Source organism: Sorex araneus, chromosome 8 (assembly GCF_027595985.1).
Source record: "Sorex araneus isolate mSorAra2 chromosome 8, mSorAra2.pri, whole genome shotgun sequence".
In the NCBI taxonomy this organism is placed as follows: Eukaryota; Metazoa; Chordata; class Mammalia; order Eulipotyphla; family Soricidae; genus Sorex; species Sorex araneus.
Window position 1 is genome coordinate 8,405,866 of NC_073309.1, and position 21,242 is coordinate 8,427,107.

General features: G+C 52.5%; 2 protein-coding genes across 5 annotated transcripts in view; one reads left to right on the forward strand and one right to left on the reverse strand.

Annotated features, from left to right (window-relative positions):
• Window positions 1–1,968, reverse strand: part of ST3GAL2 (ST3 beta-galactoside alpha-2,3-sialyltransferase 2) — a 43,438-nt gene extending 41,470 nt beyond the window's left edge. The window contains exon 1 of the mRNA XM_004600536.2: window positions 1,741–1,968. The gene's annotated coding sequence lies outside the window, so the exon portion shown is untranslated. The remainder of the gene's footprint in view (window positions 1–1,740) is intronic.
• The window catches only part of FCSK (fucose kinase), a 34,873-nt gene continuing 14,784 nt past the window's right edge, over window positions 1,154–21,242 (forward strand). The window contains exons 1-2 of one of the 4 annotated variants that reach the window (XM_055146554.1): window positions 18,514–18,770; window positions 19,648–19,755. The gene's annotated coding sequence lies outside the window, so the exon portion shown is untranslated. The other 3 variants (XM_055146555.1, XM_004600877.2, XM_055146556.1) reach the window with 3 other exon arrangements.

Consider the following 21,242-nt stretch of genomic DNA (forward strand, 5'->3'; position numbering starts at 1 on the left):
AGAGATAGAGACATAAACACACACCCAGACGGTTACCCCACTGGCCTCCCTAACTCCATTCTCAAGTTACAAGGTTAAAGGCAGCCGGCCCCAGTCCAGGGGGAGGGAAGAGGGGTGGCTGGAGCAGGAAGCCATCTGGTGAGGATCAAGACTGCTCCTTCTGGACCCAAGGAACTCCCGGGCGGTTCAGAGCTTCCCCCTTTCTCCCCAATTCCCTCTTCCCACGGGCAGGAAAACTGGGGATCGGTTTAGGAAGGCTCGACCCAAAGAGAACTCCGCTCAAGGAAGATTCGGGAACAAAACACTGAACTACACAAGCCTGTACTGACTCTTCCTTGCAAACCTGAACTCACCCAGAAAACTTGAGACACCCCCAGCCCTCGTGGCCAACACACACACACACACACACACACACACACACACACACACACACATACACACACACACACCCTGGAGAAAACTTGAGACACCCCCGGTCCTTGTGGCCAACACACCACACACACACACACACACACACACACACACACACACACACACACACACACACACACACCACGGACCCGGCGCCTTCCCCCATCTGCGCCCCCAGGACACATTCTTCCCTCCAAACAGTCTCCTGGAGTCCACAGACTCATCATCTTAGATTGCCACATGCATCAAAGTAGAGGGGCAGGATCTCGTGAGACACCGAAAGAGGAAGGAGATAATCCGCTTCTAGAAAGTGAGAGTCCTGACTAGGGAACCACCTAGCAACGGCTGGGCTAGGCCCAGAGTGTCCAGCACCCCCTCTCCCCACCCTCCCCAAAACCACCTTTAGCAGCTCTGGCCAAAGGGGCTGCCAGTCTCTCTTCCTCTGTCCTAGTGCCCCCACCCCAACCCGTCCCACGGTGCCAACTGCAGCTCTGAAGATGGGAGATGCGTGCAGCTGGCAGGGAGGAAAAATCCACAGCCACCCTGGGTCACCGGGCTAGGGGTGTGTGACTGCACCGCAGAGCAGACCAGAAGTGGGTCTGGAAAGAGGAGGGGGGGGGCGGGAGAGCCGCCAAGCTAAGGGGAGTCTGAAACCGGCCCAGTCCCGAGCTGCGGCCCGCCAAGGGGCTGGGAAGTTTGGTCCAGGCACCGCGGAAGGCAGGAAGGCAGGAAGCGGCGGGTTCTTCCGAGGCCAGGCATGGGCGCAGATCAGTGCCTCGAGCCGGGCCCGCGCCTCGGCCAAGTTCCTGGCTAGGGCCATGCCTCAGTTTCTCCACGGAGGAGAAGAAGGAAAGGAGGTAAAGCTATTGGGTCCGATGCGAGAGAACTGGGTCGCTCGTTGGGGGTGGTGAGGGGACAGTGCCAGGTAAGGGAAGAGAGGAGGGAGACGCACGGGATGCAAAGACAGTCTCTGGCCAAGAGGCGCGGGCCAGGGGCGAGGTGGGAGGGATGCCCCGGCCAGGGGGCGCGGGGTGGGCTGTGGACTGCAAGCCGGGGCGGACGCTGTCCCCGGAGTGGAACACACTCTCCCGGGGGACTGGGACCGGTCTGAGGTGCAGAAGCACAAGGCGGGGCCGGGGACTGAGGCCAAGGCAAGCGGACCCCCGCCCCCACGGGGGAGCCCGCGCCCCGACTCCGGGGAAGTTGCCGGGATGGACCTGGCGGGTCTGGGCCTCCTGGGCCGAGCCCGATGGCCCGGCGCACCGGACTCCGTGCAGCGAGGGGCCCCGAGCGCCCCGCATTCCGCCCGCCCGCCTCCAGCCCGCGCACCTCAGTCAGCGCCGGGATCCGCGCGGGCCATACTCGCCGCCGCTGCCGCCGCCTCCGCCCGTGCAGAAAGCCGCTGGCGCCGCCGGCGTCCGGACCCGTTAGCTCCGCGGCTCCCCCGTCCGCCCGCAGCGGGCCAGTCCCGCCCTTGCCGGCCCTGCCCGCCCCGAGCGCCGCCGCCGCCGCCGCCGCCGCCGGAGCCCGGCCCCTCCCCCCACCCCAGCCCGGCTGGAAAGGAAGGTGGGGGGAGGGGGGGCGGCTGCCCCCTCCCCACTCACATCCTCTCCGGCTCCCCCGCCCTCCGCCTCGCGCGCGAGGGGCACCCTGGGATATGAAGTCCAGCCGGCGCCGGGCTGCTAGGAAGACTCCGCGCCCTAGACTACATCTCCCAGAAGGCAGCGCGCTCGCGCCCCAGGGAGTGTGGGCTTTGTAGTTCAGTCGTGGCTCAGTGGGAGGGGGGCTCTGTCGTGCGGGAGGGGTGCGGGGAGAGGAAATCTCCCTTCCCAGAAAGCCGGGCTCCCGGCGACTGAAATAGAAGCGGTGGAGTCCGCAGTGGGCCCGGCCCAGAATTCACGTCTAGCTCTCCCCGGGGGATGCGAAACGAGCCCGCGGTGCCCCGCGGGGGCTGTGGCTCCTGCTGCGGAGCCCGGCTGGAGGGACGCCTCCGGCCCGGAGCCGCGCCCTGGGTTGCTCCCGACGCGTGCTCGCCGAGAGCCGTGCGGGGAGGCGGGCGTCACGCCCCGGCTCCGCGAGCAGCTGTGCCCTCGTGGTGGTGGCCGCGAGCGCACCGGGCTACACGGTCGCGGGCTCTGCCCCACCTGGGAAAACGGCGCTGGGTGGCTGTGCCTTTCCTGGCGCGCTTGCCCGCTAGGCACCGCCGGCAAATTTCAGTCTCACTCAAGCCTCACTCTCTTCCCGTTAAATATTCTTAGCGTCTGCTTACCTCTTCGGGGTAAAGTGCACACATTTGAGATACGTTTCTGAAGGAGCCGTAAAAGCCAAGAAAAGTTTAGAGACATTATAAAAGAAAAAAAAAGCCTTAATAAATTGGGGCCCGAAGTGGCAGTACAGCGGGTAGAGAGCTTGCCTTGGCACGTGGTCGACCCAGGTTTTGTTTCTTTGGTTTTGCTTTTTTGGGTCACACTGGGCGATGCATAGGGGTTATTCCTGGTTCTGCATTCAGGAATTACTCCTGGCGGCGCTCAGGGGACCACATAAGGATGCTGGGAATTGAACCCCAGTCAGCTGCATGCAAGGCAAACACCCGGACCGCTGTGCTATCGCTCCAACCCCCCAGGTTTGACTTCTATCCCCGACTCTGCCAGGCATGGTCCTTGGATGCAAAGCCAGGAGTAGGCCCTGAGCACCGCCGGTGTGGCAAATAAATAAGTAAATCACTGTCACTGTCACTGTCACTGTCATCCCGTCATTCATTGATTTGCTCCAGCAGGCACCAGTTACTCCCTTCATCCCAGCCCTGAGATTTTAGCAGCCTCTTCTTACTCGTCCTTCCAAATGGTGCCGTATTGGAGGCTCTTTCAGGGTCAGGGGAATGAGACACGTTATTGTTACTGTATTTGGCATATCAAATAAATAAACAAATTTTAATGTAAAAAGCCTTAGCAAATGCTTGGAGAGACAGACAAAAATATTGGGGGGAAGAAAACTGCCTCAGGCTCTTGCCTTGCACATTGTGGACCCTGATTGGTCCTCCATGCTGGGTATGAGTAAGCCCTGAGCACTGACAAGTTTGATCTCCTTCCCCAAAAAAATGCTTCCTTGACAACTCCCTATTAACTGAGGCAGCTTGGAAGAACATAACCTATAAAATCAGCTTCTTGAGGCACTTTTCTTCTCTTTTTTTCTTTCCTTTTTAAGTTTTCAGGTCACACCTGGAATTGCTCAGGGGCTCCCAGCTGGGTGCACAGAGGGCTGTTCCCAGTGGCACAACGGACACCACGCATTGCCAGGACACCAGCAAAAAAAAAAAAAAAAGCATGTACTCCAATCCTTTCAGATATCCGTCCAGCCCTTCTCTGGAAATTCTATTCCACCTACAGACCAGAACCTGGATCTGCTTGGAGATTGGGTTGACTGCTGCTGTCCTCCTCACCCAGGGCACACCCCCACGCCCCACAGACACTGCCGCGTCATCTCATCTCTTCCCCCAATTTCTAACCCTGCTTAAACTCTTCATGAAGGTCCAGATCCATCAGTTTCGTCGTCTTAGCTTCCCTCCCTCTGGGATAGTGGTGTGGCCGGAAAAAGCGTTGCAGGTTGTTGGGTCTCAAACCCGATGCTACCCCGGAGTCCCCTGGAGAGTTAGTTCACACACACCCCTGGTTTCCGTCCCATCAGCTCCCGGATGGGCCTGAGACTTTGCCTTTCTTCCAGGTTTTTTGGTGAGAGTGAGCACGGCTCCCCAGAAGCACCTACGGTCCCCCAAGCCCCACCATGCGTGACCCCCGAGCACAGAGCCAGGAATAAGCTGGGCACAGCTGGATCTGGCTCCAAAACAAAAACCAAAAAACACCAACAAAACATACAATTCGATATGAATTATTTAATTTACATTCTCCCCTACATTAAAAGGACTCAAATATCATAACACAATTGGGCTGGATTTTGCGCCACACCCAGTGGTGAGTAGGGGCTGTTCCCAGCTCACTGCCAAGGGGTCGCTCCCAGTGGTGTTCAGGGCGAACAAATGGGGCTCCCTTAGGCAGAGTGTGTGTGTTCCAGCCCCTTGAGCCATTTCCCTGCCCCCACAAGAACATGGTTTCTAACAAGTTCAGGCCACATGACCCTAACCCTTTTTGATGGGCCGCCTGAGAAAGTTCCAGGCTGCCAGGCCAACGTGTTATCTGCTCTAGCCGCCAATGAGAGATAAGGCCCTGCCTGCCCTTCCGTGGAACACTTGCCAATGGGAAAGCTTGCCGCCGTGACCTCTTCCTCCGACTCTTTCAGATACGTCCCTATCTCCAAAGTTCAGTAACTTCTTTTTAAAAAAAATAATACATGCCTGGAAAACATTCCTCTGAAATGTAATTATCAAAAAGGACAAGGCCCTCGTCTCGCAGCCTGTGTGGGAGGAGAAGACTAACTATCCGACACGGCTCGCTGATAACACTTAACACTGACCGGCCTTCGTCAGTTTTCGCTCTTTGGTACTGTGGCCTCCCATCTCCCTATGGATTCCCTCCTTTTCCCTTTAAAAACCATTTTAGGGGCCAGAGAGGTAGAACAGTGAGCAGGGCACTTGCCTTGCAGTGACTGACCTAGGCTTGATCCCCAGAACCCCTGGGGATCACACCCACCAGAAGTGATCTCTGAGCTCAGAGCCAGGAGTTAGTCCTGAGCACTGCCAGGTGTGGCCCCCAAACTAACAAACAGAAAATAAATAAAACATGAGTTTTAAGCTGGAGAGAGTACAGAGCGATAGATACTTGTCTCACATGTGGCTAACCCCGCTGCCGTCCCAAGCATTGAATATGGTGTCTCTAGCACTGCCAAGAGTGATTCCTGAGCACCACCAGATGTGGCCCCCAAACAAGCTAATAAACCCCAGTTTTAAAGGTCAGAGATGTGGCTCAGTGGTAAAGACATGCCTTGTGTCACAAGACCTAGGTTTGCTCCCTGGCACCGCATACGGGAACGATACAAACTAAGGGCTGGAGAGCTAGGGACAAGGGGTAAGGCACTTGCCCTGCAGGCTGCTAACCATATGCCATCCCTGACACCACATGATCCTGTGAACATGGTCTGGGTAGCCCAGGAGGTCACTGCGGGATTCAGGGGGGTTCAGGTCATCCCTGTCACCAAATCCTAAACAATACTGTAAGTCCTATCGACGGCTGGCCAGGGTCATTGAGAATCACCAGGAGAGGGCCCTGTGCCTCCTGAGCACTGTCTGGGAGACCTCCCCAAACTAAGAAGAAAGAAACAGCAATAAAATAAAATAAAACCCAGTCACCTCTGACTCGAGTTCACTGTTGGCCCCACTTGCTTATTGCAAAAGCTTATTACTGGTTACAATCTGTCCCAGGCCAGGGCGAGAGTTCAAAGGGCTGGGGCTTCACATGTAAGAAGCCTGGGTCCTATCCCTGGCACCGTGTGGCTCCCGAGCACTGCTGGGACCCCTTCCCTCAGCACACACCAGAAGTAGTCCTTGAGCATTGCTGATGTGTCCCTAAAAACAGGAACAAACAACAAGAAAAAAATCTGTCCCTAACCCTTCTCCTCTCCCAGTCATTCCCAGCAGTGGCATGTTGGATATTAACCTTGAGTGTTTTAGGCTTCGTCAGTGAATTGCCTCTTTTCCTCCCCCCAGAGAAGCTTACAGTGCTCTTATCGGCACCTAATCCCCTGAATTTATCTTTAACCTTTCCTTTGTGCTTTACCTCTCATTGTTACAATTCCCCAAGTTAATCTTGGTTACTTATGAGTCAAACCTTCTGGTGACTCTGGACTTGGTATTTGTAGTGAATTACTTGCTTTCCTATTTCCCTTACAACCTTTTCACATTTTACTACAGAGCAAAGTTATTTGCTTAAACACAGAAAGACTGTTAATGCTGTGATCCTAATATCTGAGAATTGATTGACTCGGAATATATCTGCTTCTGGGCATCTGTTACGATTACTTGACTCAGGATCCAGTTGCTATAGTTCCTAACACCCCCAAAAGTAGGAGGCCTTACTATGGGACTTGGGTGGACCTGGGGCGAGTGGCAAAGCTATCCCAGCATCTAAATGGGACAGTCTAGAGAGCATAAAATTTCGTTCTTGATGTAAGCCATTATGACTTAAGAGACAGGACCCCACTGGGGAAGGACAAGCTGAACCTACAGGAGGACTTAGTCTGAGATTTACGGTAAAAGGCTTGCTTGCCCTTAGAGCCCAGAGAACTAAGCTTTGGGATCTTTATCTCTTACAGTGTTTATCCAAATAACTGCAAGTGTTGATACGAAGTAAATTTAATTGTTTAATATGTACAATTAAAGGGGAAGAGAAAATCAGTATAATGCTTGTCGCCCCTCGGTGAATCTCTCTGTATAGCCCCTGAGAGACAGTGACTTCTCCTTGAGTTAATCCCCCCCAAGAGAACTGCCTCCTTCAAAAGACTTTACCTCTGTAAATGATCAATCACACCTATGCTATGAACCCCCTCGGGTGCTCGATAAGTATGCTAATAGCTCTGCATGAAACGGGGCTGTTTTCACTATCTATCCTTGAGTCCCCATCTCTTTGTTCCTCTTTTGGGGAGGCCTGGAGAGGCCACCAAACACATCATGTCTCACACCCACGTTTTGAACTCACAGCCAGGAGCCACCAAGGCTGTCGCCAGCTGTATCCAGGGGGCCTGAGCTGCGCGCACATCAGTCCCCGGGTTCTGCACCTACCCGGCATGCTATCCCTCCCACACACCCAGAACCATACCCCTTCCACTCCAGTCTCTGCTGTGAATCTTTGAGTCCTGGCTACTGCCTGTGCACCAGAGGCCAAAGGCTGAGTTCTCTTTAGTTCCTTGGGCAGGTGGCCAAGTGGAGGCACTGGACCGTGGCTAACATCAACTCTGGAATCAACTTCATTTCCTTCAGACTGTGTCCCTGTGCCAGGCTGGGGTGGGGGAGTTTGAGTAATGCACTGTGACCCCATGCTTTGCTCATAAAATCAGCTACGAGCACCCCTAGCCCCTCTAGGCTTCACTGCATCTGCATCTGCGTCGTGCATGATGGGTAACTTCCCCCAGGCAGGAGCTAATGGAGCCATTCTGAGTTTCCAGCCTTTGTCCACATTTCTGTGAGCAGATTGTTCAGGGAGAGTTAGAATGTGTGTTTACAATCAGAACAGAAAGACTTTATCTCCCGGACCCCACAGGACCTCATCGTCGCCTGCATCGCCCACTTCCGCTTATGATTTCCTGTACTTGCCACTCAAACTGCCTAACTGCCAAACACCTACCCTGAATGAACGTTGCTGTTGTTGCTGTTTCTGGTATCTGGGGCCACACCCAGTGGTGTTCCGGGGTTGCTCCTGGCTCTGCACTAAGGAATTACACATGGCGGTACATGGGAGACAGTATGGGTTGCCAGAGATGGAACCTGAGACGGCCATTTGCAAGGGAAGTGCCCTATCCACCGTGCTCTGTACTCGCTCCAGTGCCCCAACCCTGCATCTTTTTGCGGGAGGGCCACATCCAGTGATGCTCAGGGTTTTTTCCTGGTTCTCTGTCCTGGGATCACTCCTGGTGGTGCTTGGGGAATGTGCTTGCTCACAGCTGACTGGACTTGATGCCCAGCACTGCATATGGTCCCCCAACAACGCCCCCCCCCACCCAGAAGTGATCTCTGGGTACAGAGCCAGAAATTAGCTCTGAGTATAGCCAGTTGTGGCCCCCAAGCAAACAAAAAGCAAACCTGGCTCTGAGGATTGGAAGAGAGTTCAAAGCACTGAAGTGTACACTGGGAAGGAGATCCTGACTCCATCCCTGCACCTCTAAATGTTTTTTTGAGGGGGACTTTTGGGTCATACTCCTGGCTCTGCACTGAGGAATCACTCCTGGAGGTGCTTGGGGGACCATACGGGATGCCAGGGATTGAATCCGGGTCAGCCACGTGCAGGGCAAACACCCTACCCGCTGTATTATCGCTCCGACCCTCTAAATGTATTCTTAAGGATACAGCATTGGAGGCCAAGAGATAGGTCAGCAGGTAGGGTGCTTGCCTTGCTTGTGGTGCTTGTGGTTGACCTGGGACAACTGCCAGGAGTTATTTCTTTTTTTTTTCATTAAAAAAATGTTTTTAATTGAATCACAATGAGATACACAGTTTACAAGGTTGTTCATGATTGAGTTTCAGTTACATAATGTTCCAACACCCATCCCTTTACCAGTGTACATTTCCCACCACCAATGTCCCCAGTTTCCCTCTGCTCCCCCACCCCTACCCCCCAAGGAGTTATTTCTGAGTGCAGAGCCAGAAGTAACCCCAGAGCAGGGAGGTGTGGCCAAAAATCAACAACAACAAAAGAGACAGACTCAGGGACTCCTCCTAAGCGCCTCTAAATGTAGCCAAACAAAAAAACAAACAAGCAAAAAGCCCACAGGATGCTCACGGTGAACTGTCCAGTGCAAGAGAGGCCCTGGGGACCTTCAGAGGTGGGGGGTGAGGGGCTGGAGGTACCGCTCAGAGGGCTGCGGCTGACACTGCACAGGGAGACTGGGGTTTCGTCCTTGGCACCACATAGTTTCCCCAAGCACCGCTTGGAGTGACCCTAACCCAGAACCGGAAATAGCCTCCGCATTGCTAGGGGTGCCCCCCACACAACAGCCCACTTTTGTTTTACATGGGACTGACCCCCATTTGATCTCTGGCACCCAGTATGGTCCCCTGAACACCTCTGGGAAGCCCTGAGCACGGAGCTGGGGGGAAGCCTGAGCACTCGCGGGCTCGGTCTCAGACACCCCTGCAGTAGCCTTGCTGCCGTTTTCATTACCTGTGCGTGCCGTTAGCGCTCCCACACTGTGCGCTGCTCTCCCCAGCAGCTCCTGGCCAGCGCTCCTCCTTCTGCAGAGCTGAAACAGCGTGGGTTCGGCAGGAGCTCCCAGGAGCTGGCTCCCCGCGGTCCTGGCAGGCAGCCCCAGCTCTGGGCTTCCAACTCCCATTGTCAGTCCTCTGAGGCAGCGTTTGTCTCCTCTTTATCTGGCTTATTTCACAGCATAATGTCAGCAGTGTCCATGCATGTTGCAGCATGTGTCGGGATTTCCTTCCTTTTGGGGGCCGAATAATATTCCATTGTGTGCCCGGAGCCGTTCCCTCCATTCTTCTGCTGGCGGGCGGGGCCCTTGGCTCGCTTCCACCTTTCGGCTGTTGTGAATGATGCTGCTAGCCACGTGTGAGTACCGACCTCTCTTGGGGTTCCCGTTTTTAGTACTCCGGGGATGTATACCCCAAAGTGGAACAGCTTAGTGGTGCTCAGGGCCTACTTCTGGCTCTGTGCTCAGGGATCACTCTTGGCAGTGCTTGGGTGACTGTAGGTAGTGCTGGGGATTGAGCCAGACTCAAGAGATACCTTGGCTTAGTGCCTTAACCCCTGCACCAGCTCTTGAACTCACTATTTTAATTTTGTCTTGAGGAACTACCCTCTTCTTTTTTGTTTTGTTTTGGGACCACACCTGGTGGTACCCAGGGGTTACACCTGGCTCTGCATGCTCAGGAATCTTGATGGTGCTCGAGGACCGTATGGGATGCTGGGGATTGAATGTAGGTTGGTCACATTCAAGGCAAGCGCCCTCCCTGCTGTGCTATGGCTGCAGCCCCAGGAGCTACCAGAGTCTTCTCTACTGCGGCCAACAGTGCCCCGAACATCCCAATTTCTTCAACAACTTCAGCATCTTCCAATGCCTTCAATAAGACTTCATACTAGGGGCTGGAGCGATAGCACAGCGGATAGGGCGTTTGCCTTGCAAGCGGCCGACCCGGGTTCGAATCCCAGCATCCCATATGGTCCCCTGAACACTGCCAGGAGTAATTCCTGAGTGTAGAACCAGGAGTAACCCCTGTGCATTCCCGGGTGTGACCCAAAAAGCAAAAATAAATAAATAAATAAATATTTTAAAAAAAGACTTCATACTATTAGGGTTTTGGCCCATATCCAGTGGTACTCAGGCCTTATTCCTGGCTCTGTACTCAGGGATCACTCCTGGTGAGTTTGGGGATCATATGGGTGCCGGGGATTGAACCCAGGTCGGCCGAATTCAAGGCAAGTGCCCTACCCTCTATACTATCTCGCCAGCTCCAACACTGTTATTTTTAGGGTTTTTTTTTTTTAATTTTTGGTTTTGGGCTACAGCCAGCAGTGCTCAGAGGACCATGCAATGCTGGGGACAGAACCCAGTCTTTGAAGGCAAAGTATTCTGTTGAGCTACTTGTTGAGCCCCAAGCTTGTTATTTTTCTTTTTAGAGCTTTTTCTCTCTCCTCGCTCTGTTTCTTTGTGTCTCTATGTCTGTCAGTCTCTTTTTTGGGGGGTTTGGGGATGTAACCAAAGACCCAAACTATGCATACCCTACCCCTGAGTCACGCCCCAAGTCTCACAACTTCACTCAATAAAGCAAATGCAAATTACAATCAAATGTAGATATCGTTTTTTCACTTATCAGATTGGCAAAGAAGAAAATGTTTGATTACTTACTGTCTTGGCAGGCGTGTGGGCAAGGAGCTCTCTAGTGTGTTGCCAGTCTAACTTGGAATCTGTCTCTGAGAAGCTACTTGGTAACTGCTTCAAATGACACACCAACTCACCTCCCGGGTGGCAGTTTTCCTTCTCTGAACCGCTCCATCTGCAAGTGTTTCAAGTTCCTTATAGAGAGGAACATTTGTTACAGCATTGCAAAATCAAAGATTAAAAGTGATCTAAGTATAGATGATCCAAATTAAAGATTAAATGGGGGACGGGAGGGTGCAGGATGCAGTTTAGTAGAGTCTTGCCTTGTATAGCTGAGGCCTTGGGTTACATCCCCAAGGGTAAAATAGGTTGTGGGAAGAAAATACAGCTTTGTCTACTGGACTCACATCCCTTCTGCAGGAACACTTGTTAGCATCTGCTTTTCCTTGGAAAATACTTTGGGATATACTGGCGAGGGCATTGGACAGGCTTTGAAGTGAAGGGGCCACACCCTTTCATATGGGGACCACACCCATTAGTGCTCAGGGCTCACTTCTGGCTCCGTGCTCGGGGGAACTTGGGGGACCACATGGGATGCTGAGGATCAAATCCAGGTCAGGTATGTGCCAGACAAGCACCTTACCCTCTACTTTATCTTTCTGCCCCACCTGGTCCAATTTTCTGTTTGTTCTGGCTCTCAGAGGGATTTCCTCTTGCCTGCAGCAGCCATGTGCCCATCACACAGGGTCCTGGAGATGGCACCTCCTTGGAGAAGCCTCCCCGGGCCTGGATTTCCACATTGAGTGTTTGTTCACTTAATAAGGATGTTGGAAGTCTGCGCTGTCCTACGCCTTTGATGGCTTTTCACTATTGACTCCTCCCAGCAGCCCAGTTAGGTAAATGCGGTTGTGTTCTTACAGATGAAGAAACTGCAGCTTGCTTTCATAGTGGGTGGGGGGCGTTTGTCTCTTTTCAGGACTTTGTATTTTAACTTCTAGACTCTGTAACAAAAATATCTTTATTTGTATGTGCCTATATGTGTACACCATGCTAGGGATTAAAATCCAGGGCCTCATACATGCGGAGGCACACGCTCCCACTGAGACGCATCCCTTGACCCCGAGAGAACATGGCTATTTGGGGCTTTTGTACACATTCAACATATTCAGGGGCTACTCTCGGCATAGTGCTCAGGGCTTTTACCTGGCAGTGCTTGGAGGGGTTGGGGGGACCATGTGGTACTGGGATCGAGCCCGACCTCTGCATGCAAAGTACATATTCCAGTCCTGTGAGATGTATACTTGGCCTTTAACATTTTTTCTTGCGGGAAAGAAGAAATAGTAAAGGGATAAGACACTTGCCGTGCATATGGCCCAACCCGTGTTTGATCCTGAATACCACAATAGGTCACCTGATCAACTAGGAGTGATCCCTGAGCCAGAGACTGGAATAGCCCCTGAGCATAACTGCCGAGTCTGCTGACCACTCCCTTAAATTTCCTGGGCTGGGGATGTCGCTCAGTGGCAGAGTGCTTGCACGTGTGGGGCTCTGGGTTTGATGCCCAGCAATGCGGGGCGGAGGGCAGAGGGGGCGGTGGTGCTGCCTGGGGAGGATTTCTTGAGAATCTTTGCTACTCCAGCCAATAAATGTCCTGGGGCACCCAACTTTCCAGGAGCCTCCGCCATACTGCGGCTGCGGCATCCCTGCCTCCCACCCGGCGGCTGAGCACTGCAGTGTGGGTGGCCATGCCTCACTTCCCTGGAGGCCTCCTGGGTTGACAGAAGAAAGAACAGATGCTGCAGAGGAGGACGGAGGAGCAGACCTGCCTGTGAGGGGAAAGAGAGAGAGAGAGAGAGAGAGAGAGAGAGAGAGAGAGAGAGAGAGAGAGAGAGAGGAAGGGAGGGAGGGAGGGAGGGAGGGAGGGAGGGAGGGAGGAAGGGAGGGAGGGAAGGAGGGAGGGAGGGAGGGAGGGAGGGAGGGAGGAAAAGAGAGAAGGATCTGGGCAACAAAGCTGGCTAGTGGGAGCAGAGCAGGGAATACTCCTGGTGCTTCTCTCGACAGATTCCTTTACACGCCCACAATGTCCCTGTGTCCCTGGCACCATTCCACTCACGAGGAAGCAAGAGTGAACAAACCAAAGACCCTGCTGGCAGGGGGCATCCAGGGAACAGTGACAGCATGAATCTGGGGCCAGGGATGTGGCTCGGTGGCCTTCCATGGTGGGGCCCTGGGTTTGGTCCCAGCATTGCTTTGTCACCTGAGGTACGGAGCCAGGACTAGCCGGGATGTCACACAACAACACATGCACACAAAAAAGTGACAGCAACAGCAAATTCTCTAAATAGTTAATACTGGCAGACATTTGCTAGGGAGTAGCATTTTTCCTAACCTCCAACACTCTCGGGCATTTGACCCGACGATTAACCCCTCATAGCAACGGAGACTAGGAGAGTAGCTGAAGAACTGACCAAGGCTCCCAGATCAGGGCAGCACCCATCTTCTTTGGAACTAATTGCAGGGCCTCTCGGACTCTCTACTAAATTGGAGAGTATCTATTTACATTTTAATTTTCATTAATTTGTGGGGGCGGGTGACGGGTTGGGGTGTGAAATGCTAAGACCTGGGCCCTAAAATGTGAATCAGGAAATCAGCCCTTTGCACTCTCTCTCCAGCCCCCACAAAGTGTAAAAAATATTTTTTATTTATGCATTTATTTTTGTTTTGGAGCCACACCCAGCAGTGCTCAGGGTTTACTCTTAGCTCTGCATTCAGGGACCACTCCTGGTGGGCTAGCAAGACCATATGGGGTGTCGGGGATCGAACTCAGGTTAGGCACATACAAGGTTACCCTTCTTGCTATACTACTATCTCTCTAGCCAATATATATATATATATATATATATATATATATAATTTGTGGCAGTGGACTGGAAAGAAAGTTGAAAGATCTGGATACACACTTTGCTTACCACCGAGGCACAGATTTGATCCCCTGAGTACCACCAGGAGTAGCCCCCCCACAGAGCCAAAAACAGCTTCCGATAACTACCAGGTGTCATCCAAAACTAAAATTAAAATTGTGGCAGTGTGTGGCAGTGTATGTGTGTGTGTGTATGCCCAAACTAGAAAGTACACTATTGTAAATAATTTTTCAAAAGATACAGATGTCTTTCCTATTCCCAAGTTTCTATCTTCATTGTCCATGCACCAACATCCAACTACAATGAAGAAGAAATTGAGAAGTTCTACGTGGAGCTGGAGAAGTTCTATAATGAAGACCACACCTTCTACAAGGTCATTGTCGGTGATTTTACCAACAAGATAGAACCGAGAAGGTCGCCCGAAGAACTCCACATTGGGTCCCATGGCCTAGAATGGAACGAACAGGGTGAGAGACTCTCTGAGTTCATCATGTCAACCAAGACCATCCATGGTAACTCACAGTTTCAGAAGGCCGAATCTAAGCGTTGGACATGGGAGTCTCCCAGTGGACAGAATTGACCACATCATATTCAATTGAAAGTTTTGCTTGACTGATGTCGCTGTTGTCCCAAAAGTCCAAAAGGGATTGGACCACCGTCTCTTTCGTGCAAAATTCTACTTCACAGAGCGGGGAGAAAGGACTACAAAGTTTAAGTTTAAGAAGAGAACTCCCAGATGACCACCAACTGGGAGCTCTTTGGCACTATTGCAGCAACGTGGGAAGATGTCATCCTTGACAACATCAACAAGGAATACGATCGACTGGTTCAGCACCTCCATGCTGAGAGTGGGAAAGCCACAAACAGATGCCTGTCTTCAGAAACTCTCGAGCTCATTTGACAACGTGGTTTGGCACGAGCCTCAGGAAACCACAAGCTAATGTCCGAGCTCGCAAAACCATGCAGAGAGGCGATAAAGGAAGACCTCAAAGAGAGAAGAGCAGCAGTGTTGGCCGATGCGGCAGAAGCCGGGAAAAGTATTTGCAATGTTCTCCTGTCTTCGCCAAGCACAAGACCAAGATGTCTGCCCTCCGACGACCTGGTGGATCTATCACATCTTCCAGAAGGGCAATGGAGAGGATTATTCACGACTTCTACTCGGATCTCTTCGACAGCCATGTCCACCTGCTCACACACCAAATTCCACAGGATGGATATGTCATTCCCAACGTCCTCCCTTCTGAAACCCAACACGCCATTTCATCAGTAAAGATGCGTACAGCACCCGGTCCAGACAAGGTCAGACCTGAACACCTGAAGAATCTGCTGCTAGTACTCATCAATACACTGGCTCGGCTCTTCACCCGCTACCTGTCTGAATGCAAGGTTCCATCCCAATGGAAAACCAGCAGGACTGTTCTGTTGTACAAGAAGGGAGACATCCATGACATCAGTACTATTGCCCAATCTGCCTGTTGTCTGTCGTCTACAAGTTGTTCACTCGAGTCATCCTGAATAGAATAGGCAGAACACTAGATGAAGGACAACCATGCGAGCAAGCTGGATTCCGAAAAGGATTCAGCACGATAGATTGTATCCACACAGTGACCAAACTCATTGAAGTTTCACGAGAATTCAAGATGCCGCTCTATCTAATGTTCATCGATTTAACAGAATCGGCCTTCGATTCTGTTGAGACTGAAGAGGTCATCGAAGCCCTAGCCAAACAGGGCGTTCAAACTCAGTACATCAAGATCCTCCAAGAGCTGTATTACGGATTCACCACCAGGATCTCACCATTCTACAAAGAAGTGATCATTGACGTAAAGAGAGGGGTTCAGCAGGGTGATACCATTTCACTGAAACTCTTCAGTGCCACCCTTGAGAACATCATGTGACAACTGGAATGGGAAGGAATGGGAGTGAAGATAGATGGTTGGCAACTACACCACCTCTGCTTTGCTGATAACATCGTTCTCATAACACCAAATAGCCAAGCGGCATAAATGCTGGCTGACTTTGACTGCGAGTGTAAAAAGGTAGGACTGCTGCTGAATCTCAGCAAAACAATGTTCATGAAAAACAGACTAGTTCCTGATGTTCCATTTGATCTCAATGGAACTAACGTCTCTGAATGCAGCAGCTATGTGTACCTGGGTCAAGAACTCAACATGAGGAATGACTTGGCACCAGAACTGCGCAGGAGGAAGAGAGCAGCATGGAATGCCTTCAAGAGCGTCGAAGAAGTGGTTAAGAGGACAAAGAACCTCCGGCTCTGGGCACATCTTTGCGACTCCACCGTTCTTCCTGTACTAACATACACCTCAGAGACCTGGGCCCTATGCAAACAGGATGAGAATGCTATTCGGGTACCCCGAGGAGGAATCAAAGAGCTATGCTAGGAGTATCACTTTTTACTCAAGTGAGAGAAGGAATCTGGAGTTCCGACCTCCATCGACGGTCAAGAATCAGGGATGCTGTCTTGTTTGCCAAGGCATCAAAAATCAGATGGGCCAGACATGTAATGGGATTCAGAGACGACCGCTAGACTAGAGCTGTTACTGATTGGATTCCATAGGATGTCAAGAGACCGCGTGGCCACCCACCAATGAGATGGTCTGACTTCTTCGTCAAAACCCTGAATGAATGGTTTGAGGCTCTTCCTATTCCTGGAGGGAGCAGATATCATTGGGCTACACTAGTATGCGACAAGGACAAATGGAGACGTTACTGGCGCCTGCTCGAGCAAATCAAAGATCAACGGGAAGACAAGTGATACAAGTGATTCCCAAGGCAAATGGTGGTCAACTCCTATGGAGCAGATCTATTTCTTTTCAGATTTTTTTTAATAGAAGTGACTTTTTAAAAATATATATTTTATTTTCATAAATCACAATAGTTCATTACAGATAATATTCAAACACCAATCATACCACCGACCACCTTCCCACCACAATAAGAGTGAAGTGTGTGAGTGTTGTTATATTTCATTCTGGGGTCATTGAAGCCCAAATATAAGAGAATATAAGCAAGTATGTTAGAAACCAAACAAATGTGTGATACTTTTGATAAGTAAGTGAGGGAGAGTATAAGAAGTCGCTTACAGTCTCTGGGTCTTGGCCATTGAGGAGATTACATGCCACGGGGTGAAGGGGGCAATTTGCAGGTGTGACTGCCAAGCTACTGGAAATCTGGGGACCTGGGAGGAGGAGGCCCAGTCCCGAGCCGAGTAGGCTTGGAGATCTCAGTCACAGTTCCCATGTACCTGGGTTTTCCTGCCGGTCTGCTATCCAGTGAGGTTCATCCTGTCTTTTTTTCTTTTCTTTTTTTTGGGGTCACACTCGGCAATGCACAGGGGTTACTCCTGGCTCATGCACTCAGGAGTCACTCCTGGCGGTGCTCAGGGGACCACAAGGGATGCTGGGAATCGAACCCAGGTTGGCCCTGTGCAAGGCGAATGCCCTACCCACTGTGCTATCACTCCAGCCCCTCAGCCCCTCATCCTGTCTTGAGTGAGGCTGGTCCTCTCTTGGGTGAGGTCGTCTGAGCATGTGAAGAGTGGCCTTGCGCATGGCGGCATTTGGATTCTGGAGGTTTTCCACTGCTGGGATTCTGCTTGGGTGGGGAGGGAAACTCAACCCTCCCCTCTCTGAGGTGCCCCTGTGAAGACAGCCTGGCGTGGGGTCAGGAGATTCTTAGAAGTGACTATTTCATAGGAAGCATAAACCGTGACTCTCTTCCCCTAACAAAAGGCCCTTATTCTCCTTTCTGGTTGTACACAAGGATAGGTATACCCTGTTCTTTCTCTGTTTTGCGAGGCGGCAGGGAGGGCCACACACAATGGTGCTTTAGGGTTATTCCTGGATCTGTGCTCAGGAGTGAGCACTGGAGGTGCTGGGTCTGGGATTTGAACCAGAAGCCTCCACATGCAAGGCAAGAAAGCAACTTATCTCCTGTACTACCTCTTCAAGCTTCATACCGCATTATTTCTAACTGCTGTATAGTATTCCAGTGGATGAAAGAGTCTGGTTCTATTTTTTTTTAAATACCCTAGAGAGAGTTTATTTAAATGTTTCCGCTTTTAAAAGCTTCGTTTCACAACTTCCCCACGAAGCTCTGCAAATCCTGCTCCCTCTGCAGAGCTGGAAAGTTTCTTCCGAAAGCACAGCCAACAGCCAAACCAACCATAGCCGCTTACCCTGGGGCACACAATCTGTCATTTTTCCACCCAACCCTCCCACTTCCCATGGATTTTTTTTCCCCCTAGAAATGCAGCAGCCCCAAATCTTTGCTGACCGGGAATGGGTACGGGTGGGAAGGGAAGGAGAGCGGTAAACAAAAATCATTATCCTCCCACTCCCAAATTTTGAACCGTCCCGAAAACGAGTCTGTGTCTTTAAGACGCATTGGTTTTTCTGGGAGCTGTAGTTTCTTTGGACAATGCAACCACCTTTTTTGCCTCGCCAGCTTTCTGGGTCTAAAGAATCACACTGCCCTTTAGAAAACCGCTCCCCAAGACAGTTTTCGCGGGGAGGAGCCGTAGCTGGGAGCTGATTTAATGAGGGGCAGCGACAGTGTGGGAGGATGGGTTAGAACTACGTTTCCCAGGATGCACTGCGAAGGGGCGGGCACTCCGGCGTTAAAGAGCCCGCTGCGTCGCGCTCCGGGCTGAGGCAGGTACGTGGGTCGCCGCAGTGCAAACTCCGAGCCCCAGTGATTTCCTGGCCCACCCTCTTGGGTAAATTGGACGGAGCTCGGCCGTTGGCCTCCCGGATTCTGGCCGGGAAGAGTTCCGGGGAACTGTGTCCGGTGTTTGTGGGGGAGCTCCAGGACCTGCCTGGGGCTGCAGGAGCCGGTGCACCCGGAACTGGGGGGACCCCGGTCGCTTTCCAGTCCTGCTGGGGGCAGAGTGGCCAAAGACGTTCAACATATTTCTACTTGGCCTCGGTGGGTGAAACTGCACCCATGGGCCGGTTGTCAGCAAAATTAGAGGCTCTGCTCTTGTGGCATTTTTGTACTTGTCCTGTAAGGAAGGGCTCAGGCCAGGGCTCGAGGAGATATGACTGAGATCATGAACTTTGGAGGTGGACCCGCGTGGCTGCTCGCAGGGACTGACCATGCATAGATTCCCGATTCCTTATCCAGCGCAGGCTGCTGGGTGCGTCCCGCGAGCTGAGCCCGCGGGGCCCCTGGCACGGGGACCCAGGAAGGCTCCACCTTTCCTAAGAGCAGAACCACCTTCTGGCTGACCTGGCACCCGGATGCTTGACTTCCTCCGGTCATCTTTTTTTTTTCCTGGGGCCTCGTTGGTTCGGAGACTGTTTCAGCGCCTTCACTTCCAGCGGCTTCAGCGCCAAGTTAAACTCTCCTGCCCCCTACCCCTTCCATGGGGAGTGTTAGGGTTCATTGAGTCCTGCATGCGCCCCGACTAGGCGTTTTATTGAGCGTTGACAATAGTGCCAGGAGGTTGGTGCCTAGGATCCGTGTTCAGAGGAACCGGGCTCAGAGAGGTTAGGTCACCTGCTCAGGTGGCCTCTCAGTACAGTGAGTAAGGCACTTGGCTTTGCACCCCGCTGACTGCGGCACTGCATATGGTCCCCTGAGCACAGCCAGAAATAACCCCTGAGCATCATTTGATGTTACCTTTAAAAAAAAAATCACACTAGCACGTTTTAATTCTGATTATAGTGGGTGAACTCAGTCCCGGTGGTTATTCTCATTAATGTTATTCCCATGTTACCGACAAATTTACTTAGATTTTACCCGGATTATAATAACTGCTACAGATTGAGCATTTTATCTATGTTTACTTTGTTTTCTTCAGTCCTACAAAGCATGTTAGTACAGTGGTAAAGAGAACAGAACCTGGAGCCAGAGAGATAGCTCAGTGACTGCATGCGCCGAGTCGAGAGCACCCCCTGAGCACTGTTAGGTATGCATTCTCACCACCGCTGCCCCCCGAAAGAGATGAGCGAAAGAGATGAGCGTCTGGAAAAGAAGCACCTGGATTCAAATTTGAATTTCTCCCCTGCTGTGTGACCTTGGGCCAGTGACTTAATCTTTCTGTGTCAGTTTCTTCACCTTCCAGTGTAAAGAGAGCTTCCCAGACATTACGTTAGAGGTTCTGCAGTAACTTTGGAGGTAGCAAGAGTAGATGATACACTTCTCCCCATATTGGTTTAGGTCCTTTAACTGGGATCACACGTGGCCTTGCTTGGGGGCTGGCCACCCCTGGAGGTGCTAGGGGGCTCATACATGCAGGTCAGGTGCTCTGCCTCTTCAGTTACATCCCTGGCCTGCCTCCCAGCCTCGGACACAGACACAAAGATGGGATTTATGAAAGACCCGGGGAGGGAGGAAGGTGAGGGAGCTGGGAAAGGCTGCGGGGCTGTCATTTGGTCACCCAGGACTGTCATCAGGAAAGGAGCTCTGGGAGGAAGGAAGGGGAGATGATGGGAAAGAAGAAATGAAAGAAGGACGGAAGCGGGACGGAGAGAAGGAAGGAAGGAAAGGAGGCAGAACGGGAGGGCAGGCAGGAGGCAGCGTCAGCCTGCTGCGTGCAGTGCTCAGTGGGTACATGGAGCTGAAGCTGCCGGTCAGAGCGTCCCCTTCTCGCAGGAAGGAGACCCTCATGTCTCTGCTGGGCCGAGTCATTGGGGAGCAGTTGGTGAAGTGTGGCCTCCCCGTGAGCTAGCTGGGAGCCTCCGGTGACACTCCCTGCTCTGCTGCCCAAGGCCCTAGTGGGCCGGGGTGCCGGTGCCTTGCTACCCCCATGTGCATGCCCGTGGGCACCCCTGGGAACGTGCTACCTTCAGGTATCTGGCCAAGGTCGCAAGGAGAGTCCCTATCGGGATTGCCTTCCACCCCCACTGAGCCACTTCTGGACTTTCCCTGCGGCCCAGTGGCGCTGGCGGTCAGCCCTGACCACAGGCCTGGTGGCCGCAGAGGGTGGCTCGGCAGAAACTGGCTGAAGTTCAGGGTTTCTGTGAGCGTGGGTGGGGGTGTTGCTGATACAGCTGAATGGGTGGGAGGGAAGGCGCCCTCCCCACCCCGCCTGAACTTTGGGGGCTGGAGGGAAGCAGCAGGGGGAGCTGCTTGCTGGGACAGAGATTACTGGGGTCTCACCCCTGGGGGGTCTTCATATCAGAGTTGCTTCCCGGCTGGCAGGAGAGGTGTGCCGGGGGCAGGGGAGGCTGAACCCTCGTCTTGGCCTCCTCTTGCCTCCTCATGCTCAGTGTACCCCCGACTAACTCAGCCAACACATGGGGTTGCAGCCCCTCCGGAGGTTCCCACCCACTTCCACAGCCTGTCACCATCCCCCCGCCGCCCCGTCCTCCAGAGAACCGCCCTCAGCTTCAAAAATCTGGGAGATTAGCGCTGCCTCCCCGAGGGCCCTCAGCTCTCAGCCCCAGGGTGGAG